The sequence below is a fragment of the Diadema antillarum genome, unplaced genomic scaffold (assembly GCF_040938485.1).
Source record: "Diadema antillarum isolate AM-2024a unplaced genomic scaffold, OU_Dant_1.0 seq00001264_RagTag, whole genome shotgun sequence".
NCBI classification, from domain to species: Eukaryota; Metazoa; Echinodermata; class Echinoidea; order Diadematoida; family Diadematidae; genus Diadema; species Diadema antillarum.
The window spans coordinates 252421-266433 of record NW_027272046.1 but is presented as its reverse complement, the minus strand read 5'-3'; the positions used below and the strand labels follow the sequence as shown (position 1 = coordinate 266433).

At 41.3% G+C, this 14013-nt stretch overlaps 1 pseudogene; it reads left to right on the top strand.

The window, feature by feature from the left end:
* LOC139745408 (uncharacterized) overlaps positions 1-14013 on the top strand; it is a 37591-nt pseudogene continuing 23578 nt past the window's right edge.

Sequence of the window (14013 nt, the reverse complement as noted above, 5' to 3'; positions counted from 1 at the left end):
ATGGCTCCTGGAGTGCGCTGCGGGCTACTCCTGCTGTTCCTCGTGATGGGAATAGGCATGGCAGAAGCCTTCGACTTTCCCTCCAACTTCGACTTTCCATCCAACTTCGACTTCCCTTCGAGTTTCGAGTTTCCGTCGACCTGGCCGTCGTTTTCGTGGGACTTTTCCTTCTTCCCGTCGAGCTGGGAATGGCCGTCGAGCTTTGAATGGCCCTCTTTTTGGCACTGGTCGTCAGAATGGGGATTTTCGTCGTCCTGGGGATGGGGGTCCTCTTGGTCATGGTGGTGGAGTTCGTGTTCCTATGATTCATATTCTTCATATGGTGAGCTCCCATTTGATATCAGAGAGATGTTGGACATTTTAGGACAGATACTCAACGCCGACACCGTTCCCGAAGCTATCCAAACCGTGTGCGACAATTTCGACGACTTGATTCTTGAGTTGCTGGGTGAGGACATGCAGTCATTCGTGTGCGACACTCTGGTCAACGAACCGGACAATGCTGACTTCGATGAACTGTGTGGCGAGATAATGTCTCTGGTTGAAGGGGGTGATGATGATTCGTATTACAGCGGAGAAAGTAGTTACTATTACTCATCATACACATGGTGGTCGTCTTGGTCGTGGTCATCTGACTGGTGGTCGGACACTTCCGATCATTACGGAGGATGGTCTGAATGGTGGTTCCTATCATCTGATCAGTGGTGGGGGTCGAGTGACTGGTGGTGGGGATCGTCTGACTGGTGGTGGGGCGATGAAGAAGGCGAAGGCTTCGAAGATGTAGTCGGCCAATTCATTGACGAAACGATTACATCCCTATTTCCGAACAGTCATGCTTCGCTGTGTCGCGGGATAACCGGCACTATGCAGTACGATTCCAGTTCTGTGAGCGATATCGTCGACAGATATGCTCAGGCAATTGCGACCATGTTGGTTTCCGAAGGTGTTAATGGCTGCAGAGCTCCGGAATGGAACTCTACATCTAGTTGGTTTTCTGCAAGTTTTTCAAGCGGCAGCTTTAGCTGGAACCCAAGTTCTTCAAGTAGATCTAGCAGCAGCGACAGCTGGAACCCAAGTTCTTCAAGCAGCAGCTATAGCTCGATCTCAAGTTCTTCAAGCAGCAGCGACAGCTGGGACTCAAGTTCTTCAAGCAGCAGCGACAGCTCGATCTCAAGTTCTTCAAGCAGCAGCGACAGCTCGATCTCAAGTTCTTCAAGCAGCAGCGACAGCTCGATCTCAAGTTCTTCAAGCAGCAGCGACAGCTCGATCTCAAGTTCTTCAAGCAGCAGCGACAGCTCGATCTCAAGTTCTTCAAGCAGCAGCGACAGCTCGATCTCAAGTTCTTCAAGCAGCAGCGACAGCTCGATCTCAAGTTCTTCAAGCAGCAGCGACAGCTCGATCTCAAGTTCTTCAAGCAGCAGTGACAGCTCGAACCCAAGTTCTTCAAGCAGCAGCGACAGCTCGAAGTCAAGTTCTTGGAGCAGCTATAGCTCTCGATCTCAAGTTCTTCAAGCAGCAGCGACAGCTGGGACCCAAGTTTTTCAAGCAGCAGCGACAGCTGGAAGTCAAGTTCTTGGAGCAGCTATAGCTCGATCTCAAGTTCTTCAAGCAGCAGCGACAGCTGGGACCCAAGTTTTTCAAGTGACAGCTGGAGTGACAGTTGGAGCAGCGGTTGGGGTTCCAGTGGTTTTGAATTTCCCCATTTCGATAGTTTTGAGGTGATGCTTGTTATCTCTAGAGTTCTTGGTGATTACGACACACCAGATGATTTCTGTTCTGCTGTAGTTTCAGCAGCCGGTGAAGAAAAGGGAGGTGATCGTAGCAGTATTGACGAGATAGTAGAAACGATCAAATCTAACATGATAAATATAGTAACATCCAGCTCATACTGCGATGACATGCTGACAGCTATTGAGGATGAAGAACCAGACCTGATCAATGCCGTTATGAGCTTTGCCCGCTTAAACGCCTCTGACATTTGCGCTGGTGTTTCAAGTGCTTTCACGACGGGAACTGACTGGTCCATCAATTTTCCATCAACTTTCTCGGAATCATTTTCCTGGTCGTCATGGTGGTCATCTTACGGCGACAGTGAATGGAAATTCATTGATGATCTCGCTTTCGCTGCTCCCTTAGATATCTGGATCCAAATCATAGGCCGAATTTACCAAGCCGATTCATTTCGGGATGGATTTCTAGTCTTGTGCGACACGGTGCCAGAGGTCTTCTTCGACGAGACAGGCACGAGCATGTGTGAAGCTGTGCAGAATGAGGAGTATTTGTCTTTTCTCCGGCTGTGTTATGACGCAACAGGAGAAGATGACTGGGACGACTGGGACGATTGGGGAGACTGGGACGCCTATATGGAGGAAATTTTCTTTGATGGTATCCCCGAAGCAGTAGCAGGATCTGTAGGTCTGGACACCGAAGGACCTTACGAGTTGTGCGCGTCGGCAGCAAATTTGACCAATCTCGACACCGATGGGCTCCATAATAAAGTAAGGGATATGATAGCTGGATTGGTGTATTACGGTGGCGGATGGTTGTACTCCTCGGCATGCTGGCAATATGCTGATTGGAGGCATATTTGGCCTACTTCTTGGTCCTCGAGTTGGTCATCGTCGCCGTCATACTCCTGGGATATTTCCAGCTCCTACTGGAACTACCAACTGCCGGAAAAGTCGTCATTGGAGAATGCCCTCTCTCAGATTTACCAACACCTTGGTGGGTATAACAACGAACAAGAAATGTGCACAGACATGATTTTCTTGGGAGTCGATGAGTCGATGGAGGAGGAGCTCATAACAAAACTGGAATCAGTTACTGACGAGATAATCAAATTGACCAACACAAAGAGCGACTGTAGAGCATTCGTCAACCATCTAGTCGACAATGTCTTAGCCGAACCCCTCGAGGCCTATACCGGTTATTCTACGACAAATGCCCTATGTAACTTTTTATACGATACATTCAGTGCAGATGATATCGATGTGGATCCCATTAGCCTGCCTGATTTCAGTAGTTACAGCGAGAGAGACGATTTGTGGCAGTACATCGCTGAGCAGGCTGGTGCGGAGTCGGGAATGATAGCTCCTCTCGTGTCTTTCAGCACTGCCACCAAACTTGCTGCCAAGATGTACAATGCAGACAGCCTCATTAGTGCGGCAACAATCTGGTGTGATGCCATGTCCGAGTATGTAATCCGCGTGTCTGGTTCGGGTCGGAAAATGGAAGCTATTTGCAATGCTTTCACTTCAGATATGGAAGGGGTTGAATGGGTTGAACACTGCGAAGAAGGTATGGTGCCAGCTTTCTATGGGCCGGATTACCCAAGTTCACTCCGACCCTTTGACGATGAAGAAATGATATCGCACGTTCTCGATGTCCTTGGCTTGGATCTTGATATTGAAGATTTTGAGGATCCAGATCCGGAGGGCATATGTAGAGCAGTAGGGAGCACAGTCAAAGATATACTGACATCTGGGATGAGTGTCCTTGAGTATCCGAAACTTCTCTTCGTAGAGATCATGGAGTACATACTTGATAAGTACGGCCTTGACTTCTGCTCTGAAATTGATCAAGTTCGTGATTTCCTTGATTCCATGGAGTGGTGGTGGGAGTATGGACAAGACATTTCTTGGTCCTCGTTGCCCGAGGAGTACGCTGAGACGGCAGATGCCCCGCAATTTATAACCACCGATACCCTTGATATCCTCGACTCCATCTTTGGAGTGCTGACAGGCGAGGGAAGTTTGACGAGGATATGCCAGGGCATGGTCAATGCTGCTGAAGACGACGCCGTCGACGAGTGGCTCGAGACAATGTACGAAAGCATGGTCGAAATCTTAGAGAACGTCAACAGATGTGAGAAAACGATCGATGTTATTATCGACATCGCCGGCGATGACATAGATGTCGACGAAATTTTCGAGTTCATCGGATTTGACGGCAAACAAGAGCTGTGCACCGAATTGGTACAGGCTGTCACAAATGAGGTTGTCGGTAAGTCAAGACGCAGTTCACTTGAATAATTTATTTATATTTTCAATGCAACAAAGCCCTAATTGGTTGAAACTCTACACTTTTTACACGTAAATTGCTTCTCAGAAGTGCCTTTCCCCTTTTATTCATTCAAGCACTGGGCACTATAATCTCGAAATTAAAAGCAACGTCCGAAGAAAGAAGAATATAAATAGGCTTGGTGAATCGTCCGATCAATACAGTTACGCCTTTCCCATCCCGAGAGCCTGCCTAATATCACTATATCATGATTATAATATAAATAATTCCCTCATCAAAACATGCAAGAAAATACCATATTATGAGAATTACAGTAAGTAACACTTCCTTGATATTCATTATATTCACTGTCAATAACATGATATACAGAATCTGCTGTGTTTAGGTGATTTAGCAACATGGTCGTGACATCGTGTCTTGATTTAAAAACTAAAAGCGATGATGCATCTCAAAGAAATGACAACCAAGACACATTTACATTACAGTCTTTAGCATCTCTGTCACCCGAAATGCAAAATAAGTAGCCAGTCACCCTATGTGCATGTCATTACATATCTCATGCATATTCCGTGTTCATATAAATCATTATCACAATCTGTGCTTTAAACATCGGAATCATCATTTCTATGAGAAATGCATATTATCATTTATCAATTTCATAAGTCACCAATTGACTGATTCTGCAGACCATCAGCCCTATATGGAATTATTCGGATTTACTTTCTTCCAAGCCTTCCCCCCCCCCAACCCTCAGAACATTCATGAATTCTCTCAATTTCAGCTACCAACCAATCTCTTTGTTGTTTTGTTTTTATTATGAGTGTGTGTTTGCAATCGTTCACATTTACTTTGCTGCACGACATTGCAGGGATCCATATCTATTCTGTTAATAGTGTTCTCTCTAAGCTATTGGTTGTGTCACTCACAGTATGAACTTAAATACACTTAGTATCTAATGCCCTATTAACATCATCTACGCTGTTATATTCATTCGAAATCTGTGTAGGGTCATTTCACTGCGATATGGCCTCAAGAAAACTTCGTCTCTGTCGCTGTGTGAAAACGACCGCATCACAGTCTGCTAGGTGATCGTTTGCAGCAAATTGAAAGAGTTTACACGTATCATTTCAGCTATCTCTATATCATTAAGTCATACCAGCCTGCTCTCACTCCCCACTTATACATGTATATTTTGTCTGTCCACCCCCCCCCCCCCCCCCCCCCCCCTCCCCCCCCCCCCCCCCCCCCCCGTTTCTCCTTGTAGAGGAGTGCAAGGGTATAATCGACTGTGCCGGCGAATGTAACGGCGACGCCGAGGAAGACTGTGCCGGCGTCTGTCTGGGCGATGCCGAGTACGATTGCGCAGGTGAATGTGGCGGGTCGGCCTACATCAACTACTGTTTCGAGTGCGTGGGCGGCCGAACATACAGAGACGATGACTTCGGGGCCGATCGCTGTGGGAACTGCCGAAAGGCTCCCGATTACGTGGAGGTGTGGGACTGCTCTGGATCCTGCAACGCGACAGCGTTCTATGACCGCTGTGGCGAATGTGTGGGTGAGTTCCTGCGTTTCGTTGATTTTTTAGGCACTGCTACTATCGTTTTATACATATCATTTCTACATCATTTACTGCTGCTATTACTGCTACTTTCTGATAAAAACAGTTAATAAGACTTTTCTTCTTCCTTCTTTCAATTTTCCTTCTAAGATTATCCTCGCCTTCATTGTACTCGTCTCCTTAAAGGAAAATTCCAGACAAGTTAAATGTTAGTCTGATAAGAAAGGGTTGAAATTCAATGAGCACAACTGTGATAATACTTGATCAATATCGGATAAAGATTAAAGAAGCTATGAAATGGCTTGAAAGTTTCGCTGATGTGCACAAACTACTTTTTGAACAGTCAACATGAATATGCAAATGAGTGAGTTGATGATGCCACCCACTTGTAACTTGCAGATGGTTTTTGAACAAAATACTTGAAATTCGAAGGTTTTCATTTCAGATTTCTGATTATCTGACGGATCATCGTTTCTAAAATCAATTAGCCAGACATAACATTGTGCTTTATATTTTTAGTGCAGATAAATGTACATGGTCATTGGAAAATTGTGAGGTGATGGCAGCATCAACTCAGTTACTTTCAAATTCGTATTGACTGTTCAAGAACCGGTTTTTTTTTTTTAACTGAAAAAACACAATTTAATGATTTCCCTAATTTTCATATGGTTTTGATCAATTCTTATTTACGGTTGTGTTTATAACATCTTACTCCTTCTTTCCAGTCTAACTTTTGACTGGTATTGATTTCCACTTGAAGATCTTTTGGATTTTCTTCCCGTCCATTTTTTCGAACTGAACATGTTTTGATGACAATAAAAATAAAACGAAGTGTTATGGATGATAAAGGATATGTGAACACTATGATTTATTCAGTTACAATTACTTCCATTACCATTGACAATACATTTCAAGAAAATATCATAAATGCATACCCGAGATTTAGTTTCTTTCTAGAATAAACATATGCAACCTTTTGCTTGCCACATCAGGTGGAGATTCCGGCCTAGCGGAGGATCACAACGATGACCGCCTGGACTGCAGGGGGCTCTGTGACGGCGACTGGGTCGAGGATACCTGCGGCTTCTGTGAGCCGTACTCCGATGTTAGCTACACGGGAGGCAGCAAATACAAGGACTGTTCTAGCACGTGTGTCACCCCAGGTAAGCGAAAGTCTGTTTCGTAGTTGCTCGTTTGTCAGTTTGTTTCTTTGTTCTTGTTGTTGTTGTTGTCGTTGTCGTTGTTGTTGTTCAGTTATTTCAAAAACTAATTTCCAACAACGTATATACCGGCCGTGCTCAATGTGACCATCCACTCGATTATGTAGATTAAATATGAGAATTACTACTCCACTTCACAGCTTTCATTCAATATAAGAGTCACACGGTGAGAGATTGTAAAATTTCGGGCAAAGTCGGTTAAAGGGACGAGTTTCGTAATCGAATCAAAATTTAAATAATTATGTAGTCAGATGTGTGCGTCATATCCAGGGGAGGTGAGACGAACTGGTCATATCACACCAATACTAGCATTGAAAGCTGGTCTAAGGACACAATCTATGGCAGGGTGACGAAAGGTTTGTTAATCCATTGACAGCCTGTCAAATCTAAGAGAAATGAGGAAGGTTTTTTTTTTGTTTTGTTTTGTTTTGTTTTTAAGGAAGTGAACAAACATTGAGATTAAACTTTTTGAATCTGGTAGGGCATACACAGTAATACTTTTTAATTCACTTTACTCTTTTGATTTTTAACAGTAGCTGGGTAGTTTCTTGCCGAACATATAACTTGAGGCCAAAGAGGCATAACCCCAAGTATATCATTTCAATTGACAAATGAATAAGAGATAAATGATTTTTTTTTAATGTGAATTTGTTTTTAATTATACTATAGACAGGTAATCAAAAGAAATTTCATGAATGAAAATTTACCCGGTTTCGAGACATTGCTGCTAATCAGTTCAATTCAATTCAATTATCATTCATTTTCATTTCACAAAAGGGTGATCTGAACAAAATCAATGCAATGCATACATTACAGTAATCATATTGTTCATTCAATTCGGAAGAAATGCATAATGTAGTGTGCCAAATGAAGTTTATAGTAAAATTTATGTGCAATTAAGCAGAAAAGTCTAGAACAGAAATGCATATTTTGCAAGGTTGATGAAGAAGTATGTGTAACAGTGGAAAAGAGTGGTCAACGAAATGCAGGGCTAGCATCACTCGACACGTAATATGTAACTAAATTTCATCCAGAATCTATTCATATTCAGCTATTAAAATCATTTTGACTATTAACTGTAATGCCGTTAATAAGGGCATCGTCATTATAATAAGTAACTATATCTTAAAGTAAAAGGAAAGTTAACAATATATCTACAACCCAGAGGCACTATTCATTGAACTGTAGATACTCAAACATTGATGGAAAAAACAAATAACGTCATCAAATCTTGTTGTGTTTGTTGTCCTGTCCTTTCCTTCTTCTGTTTCTGGTGCCTTTGCTATCGTATGCAGGGTTTCTGTCTAGTTGATATTGCAAATGTTTTTCGTCGAAGAGTTGCGCTTGTCTCGTTAATATGTTTTTAGTGAATTAGAGAGAGTAAGGTAGCTAAAAACTGGACACGACCTCAAAGCTTCCGATGGAATGAGTGAACCTTGCGTTACATTTGCAGCGTATTTTCTGCATAAAGTCATAGGCCCTGCAGGGCGTGCACATCTATACCGTGAAATTTGGCATCCCTGTGCTGAGAGACAACGACTTGTGTTGTGTTTCTCCAACACTTGACGAAATATTCATGTTTTTTGTGGGATTAATTTTGGTTGACCTAAAGAATAGGTGTCCTCATCTGGAAAACGCACATTTATATCATACGATTAGCTACATTTCATCTTAAAAGGTGACTAAAAGGCAAACAAACAAACAAACAAACTAATAACTGCAGTTTTATTGAGTGATCATCTCTTTGCCTTTGTGTATAGGAAGAGTTGTTCAGAGCTAAACATTGAGATATCATTTCAGTGCTTATTGTGGAATGGTTTGCTAGGAGTTCTTCTACCTCCGCGGATCGAACTTATGCAATGGAGGACGATTTTTGGAACTTAAGTTGGGAATTATTTCAACATGCACAGCCCTTGGTTTAAACAAACAAACAAATCCCGACAACACATGTTACCCACGGAAATATCCGTTTATACACTCCCAATTCAGATGATCGAACACTTAGCAAAATGCTCATTTAAAAATCCGGATATTGGTTTTTGCAGACAACCACCTGTCTACACCAGACAATGCTGGAAGTCTAGTCTCACTCATCAGTTTTCAGACTTCTCCGCCAAAAGCAACACGAGGTGTTTTTTTTTTTTTAAGATGAACTTTAAAGTCTGCATCATTTTGCAGGAGAATATGAAGACATGTTAGAAAACTACTGACGGATGATCAGAGTTTATTTGTTTATGGAATACTGGTAAGTGCTTGATGATGAAGGGTCCGGAGTAACAATAGTGAAGAAAACAGTTGCAAGAAAAGACCGGGTCTGCAACGATGTAAAGCTCTTGGTACGCATGAGCAATGAGGGTACAAAGCGTCAACTCAAGAGTCCCAACACTTGCTTTCATCAGGCATTCATCCATCGATCGCCTGAGATCTTCTGTTCTCTATACTTCGCTTCCCTTGATAATCATTCCATATAGCCTCGTCAATAACTAGCTCCTTAAGACATGGGTGCCAAGACTTGGAGGGGAAGGATGGTGGTGCTTTGCCCCATCATCATATCAATACCGCTCTAGTTTGCGTGACACTCTAGATCCCCTCCGACGTACCCTATCCCTCCCATTGTTCCAATTTTCAAACTCAATCAATACTCTTTCCGTGCTTGCATACACTCTCCATACTCTGCTCTGTCCCCTTTCTCCTCCTTTCTTCAATAAAAAGATTCACTCTTTCTTTGTCTCTTTTTATTCTCCCATTTGCGTGTATATATTGAAAATTATATAGTGAAATTATCGTGAGATTATTTATCTCTTATCTAAAATCAATAACCGTGCCAGAGTAGCCGTGGTTTGTAGGAATATGGTCGCAAGGTATGTGAATGAAATTCTGACACGCTTAAACAATAATATCTCCACTAATGATAGTCGTCTTCACAATCATTGCAATGGTGGTGTTTTGATGTTGGTCGACAAATGCAGAGTTTGGGGAAATTGTTGATGCTACTATTAGTGGTTTTTGCTTGATTTGGTTTGGTGTTTGGTTCATTTTTTTGATTTTTTTTTGTTTGCAAGCAATCAATTCTGTTCTATTTTCATGTGTCGAACAATGCACGAAGGCACTACAAACATTTAAAAATGTCTTCCAGTTTCATTCTTACCTTCTTAATGATATGTCCTTCCTTCAATTTTTTAACAGTTAGAATTGACAAATGTATCACTTTGTATTATGTAATTACTTTTATTGTTGAAAATATGATTATAATTGAATTGAATGCAATTCTAATGCCACGACAGGATCCAAAGGCTAGTATCCTGACACTCACCTGACCCCCCTCCCCCCCCCCCAAAAAAAAAAAAATCAAAACAAGAAATATCACTTATATGTCACTGCATTCCAGGCAAAATAAAAGTAAGAGAAACACAATCTCGATAATCCATACCCTGCCGTTAATGATGAGAGGCACCCATAACATTGACTAAACGAAAGTTAATGTGTAATGACATATCTGTATAGGCCTACTTGGGTCTCGTCATTTTGATATCATTTGTCAAATGGGCAATGGCAGAACGACATATGTAACAAAGTGGGCCCAGTGAAGCAAGATCGATGCGGAACTTTTGGGAGAAGAAGAAGACGGGACCAGAAATCGAAGCTCGCACGTCACAGGTCTTTGTCTGGTGTTGCTAGTCTCAAGAGGTTTCCCCGGCGGTGAATTGAAATGTAAATGAGGAGCGATCAATTTCTTCGACTGGAATGCAGCTCTTCCATTAAACTTCTGGACTATAAGGTGCAAACCATCCTCAGTTTTTAGAGTTGGCTATGAGATGATTTTTGAATTGTTGGTAATTACGTTTGTTGAAAAGACATATCATTTTGAGCAGCCAAAGGAAACTGGTCTTTTGAACTCAGCAAACTCTCCCAAATTTATAAATTCCGTTCACTGGGACTAGTGTCGACGGCCCCTATACATTAGCAATGGTTATTGGAAAGCTGCAATATCTTTTTTTTTTAATTCTACAGTTCATCAGTAAGAGTGTTTGTTTACAGCGAGTAACTGTTGACATGATCTATGGGTTAAACTCAGTGTGAACCTATGCTGTTTGCGTTATCATAGCATGATTACACTATATAATATCTCAAAACCACATTTTTATTTAAATTGTGCCGACACGCTGATATCACATAGACGCTGACATGTGATTGTTGATTTTTTTTTGTGTGTGTGTGTGTTGAAATTCATGGTTAAAGGGGTATCTGTAATTTAAACTATGACTCTGAGCGGTGATTGTCGAAATCTTGTTTATGTTGAAGTTCGTTGTAAAGGTTGGATAAGACGATAATGGAAAAAAAAAGTTATCGCGTTATTCAGTCGTAACTCTATTTTCACATGTTTTGTTACTATCCGTATCATTTCATAAGCGCAGTCCTCCTCCGAAATTGACGAGTGTGATTATTATTCTTACTTCACATATCTTTCTGAAGGTAGAAAAGAAATCACAAAATGTTACAATTTTAGAAATGGGGGTTAATGGAGATCCATGTGATGAAACCTTGTTAGCATTAGCTGTCTGTCGAAGTGTGAAACAAACAAGTAGACAAAATGGATGACAAATGTGAACTGATTCAGGCACTTTTGAGCACCAGTAGTAAGGTTAACAGATTTATAGAGAGTTTGTATAGCTACATAATGTGTAACCTTGGTCATAACGTGACGCGACGAAGCTTCAGGCATTTTCACTTTCTCCATTAAATCACATTTTATTATCATTTTCACATATTTACTTTTACGTTCTGTGCTCTATGACTGAAGCAACATCTTAGAAATAACGGATTCATTAATGTACGATTTTATCTTAAAACAAGAACCACTGAAAGAAGTTAAAACAGACAGAGTTTTCATGTCTTACCAGAAAAAAAAAAAGAATTCAGATGGCATCTTATCATAAAAATAACAAAGATATTACTTGAGTTGCGCAACTTTAGGGCAAAATACCATGCTGTAATAAAAAGTCTGCGGAATGAGAATGGGAGAGGATGAAGAGAGCTACTTTTTTTTTTCAAAGAAGATGACGGTGTCACCTCGCCCCGTCATCCAAGTGATAGTGATTGAGATGACAAAAGAGATTTATTTTCGTACACCCTCCCAGGGATGGCATTACCCTCACTTATATAACAACCAGGAGATGACTTAGCACGGTCAACCCTCTCACGGTTACCATCTAGACTGCCCTATGCTATTGTGTACAACCAGGTTGCAAATGGTCAAAAAGACTTAATTGACCACGATGTCTGTAGTTTGCCCTCTCCTGCTTGATTTGATGGTGCAAGGAGGAGATTGGGGGGGGGGCCAGAAGAAGTTGTTGAAGTCTTCCAAAAATCGATATTTATATCGAAGTTTGTCACGTATTGAATCCCTTAGGGGGAGCATCGGCACCGAGTTGTTTGTTCTCCCGCCGTCGGAGGTGATGTAAGTATCGATTCCGGGTCCCAACTCCTCGACATCAAAATCAGCATCACCAATGGCCTCCACTCGCACCCATTCCTCATTTATATCTCATTATGTCATGTCAGTACTAGTATTTATAGATTGTTAAGTGCGACAAACAAAATGAGTGTTACAGACTCACGCTATAAAAATTGATGGGCGTATTTACTCGATACGTTTGCGAGAGATGCGTATTGAAAGCTATGGCACGCAGATTTATTTCCGAGACGGAATTTTCTCCGGAGCTTTATCTCAGGGATGAAAGATGACAATGCCGATGATTGAATACTGGAATAAAAAATGAAATAGATTATGTCTAACTCTACGATATTTAGTTATCAAATTTCACAGGGCAAAATACGCCAGTAACCAACCAGCCAATGATAAAAGTAACAAATTTATGTGAAAAGTCATAAAACGCAAAGCACGTGAGTTTATCCCTAACCCCGTATGAGAAGATATAAGACTTCCAATGGAGACATCGGGAGTATATCATTGACGACGCTGAAATTATACAGTCATGTTATGTCATGTTGTGTTCTTGTGATTTTGTATTATTAAGTTGTTGTTTTTTTAAGATCGTGTCTTTTTTTCTGTCCTGTCTGTCATGTTATGTCTGTCTTGTTCATCATGACATCATTATTTCTTATTTTGTAAGATTTTGAGTCGATTGTATCAGTTGTCCGCAATGTATAAGCTCCGTTTGTGTGTGTGTGTGTATGTGTGTATGTGTGTGTGTGTGTATGTGTTTTCGTGGACTCCTCATTTTTTTTTGTCTTTCCTCAGAGCATAGAAAATGTAACATGCAAGAAGGTTGATCTGTAACTATGTATAATGCTGTTAATTTATAATTACCTTTAATTTTAATGGTGCAATGAACTTGTAGGTACTCAAGTCAAAGATCATTTGTGATTTTACTTTTCTTTTATGTTCTATGGAAGAAGAAAATGAATAGAAAAAAAAAATAATTGAATTTGCAGTGTGTTTTAATCCATCGTACACTTTCCCCCTGTCTGTCGTCTGCTATGGCAGGTTTCCCGCGAGCCGACGAAAACGAATGCGGAGAGTGCTACGGAGGCAGTACGGGTCGGGACGAGGACTACGGCAAGAACGTCTGCGACCAGTGTGAGAGCGATCCCGAAGCCGACGAGACGTCCTGTGAGGGTTGTGATGGCGTGGCAAACAGGTATGCCACGAAAGTCGTTATTTCTCCCCCATATCTATCTATCTATCTATCTATCTATCTATCTATCTATCTATCTATCTATCTAGTTATCTCTATTTCTCACTCCATACCGATGACATTGCACAATGGTGAGGCGTACTGCTCCGCCGGTTAACTATCATGATATTTTGCCCCCCTCTGTTTTTTCTAGCTTAGCTCTAATTGCGCGGAATTCGACATCATCATGAAAGTGCATGTCCCTTTTCTTAATGTGTCGGTTCTATCTTTTTTTTTTCTGAAATACGAGATAAAATATTAACTTCACTGTCTTCCCTTCCTCCCATTGACTCTTTCTTCAAGTAACGCATTTTTTTTTTCTCAGAAATAGCTAAAAAAAAATCAAATGAAAATGGCTATCGGGTCATTGGCAAGTCCTAATTCACATGTCTCTTAGTTACCCTTAATTTTTTAAAGTGATTTGCTTTCACCGCCTTACTATGCGAGGCAACGCTCTCTTTGCGTTCAATTTCATCAAAATATGCCTGTTGTGTGTTCTATTTAGAGAAAAGTGTGT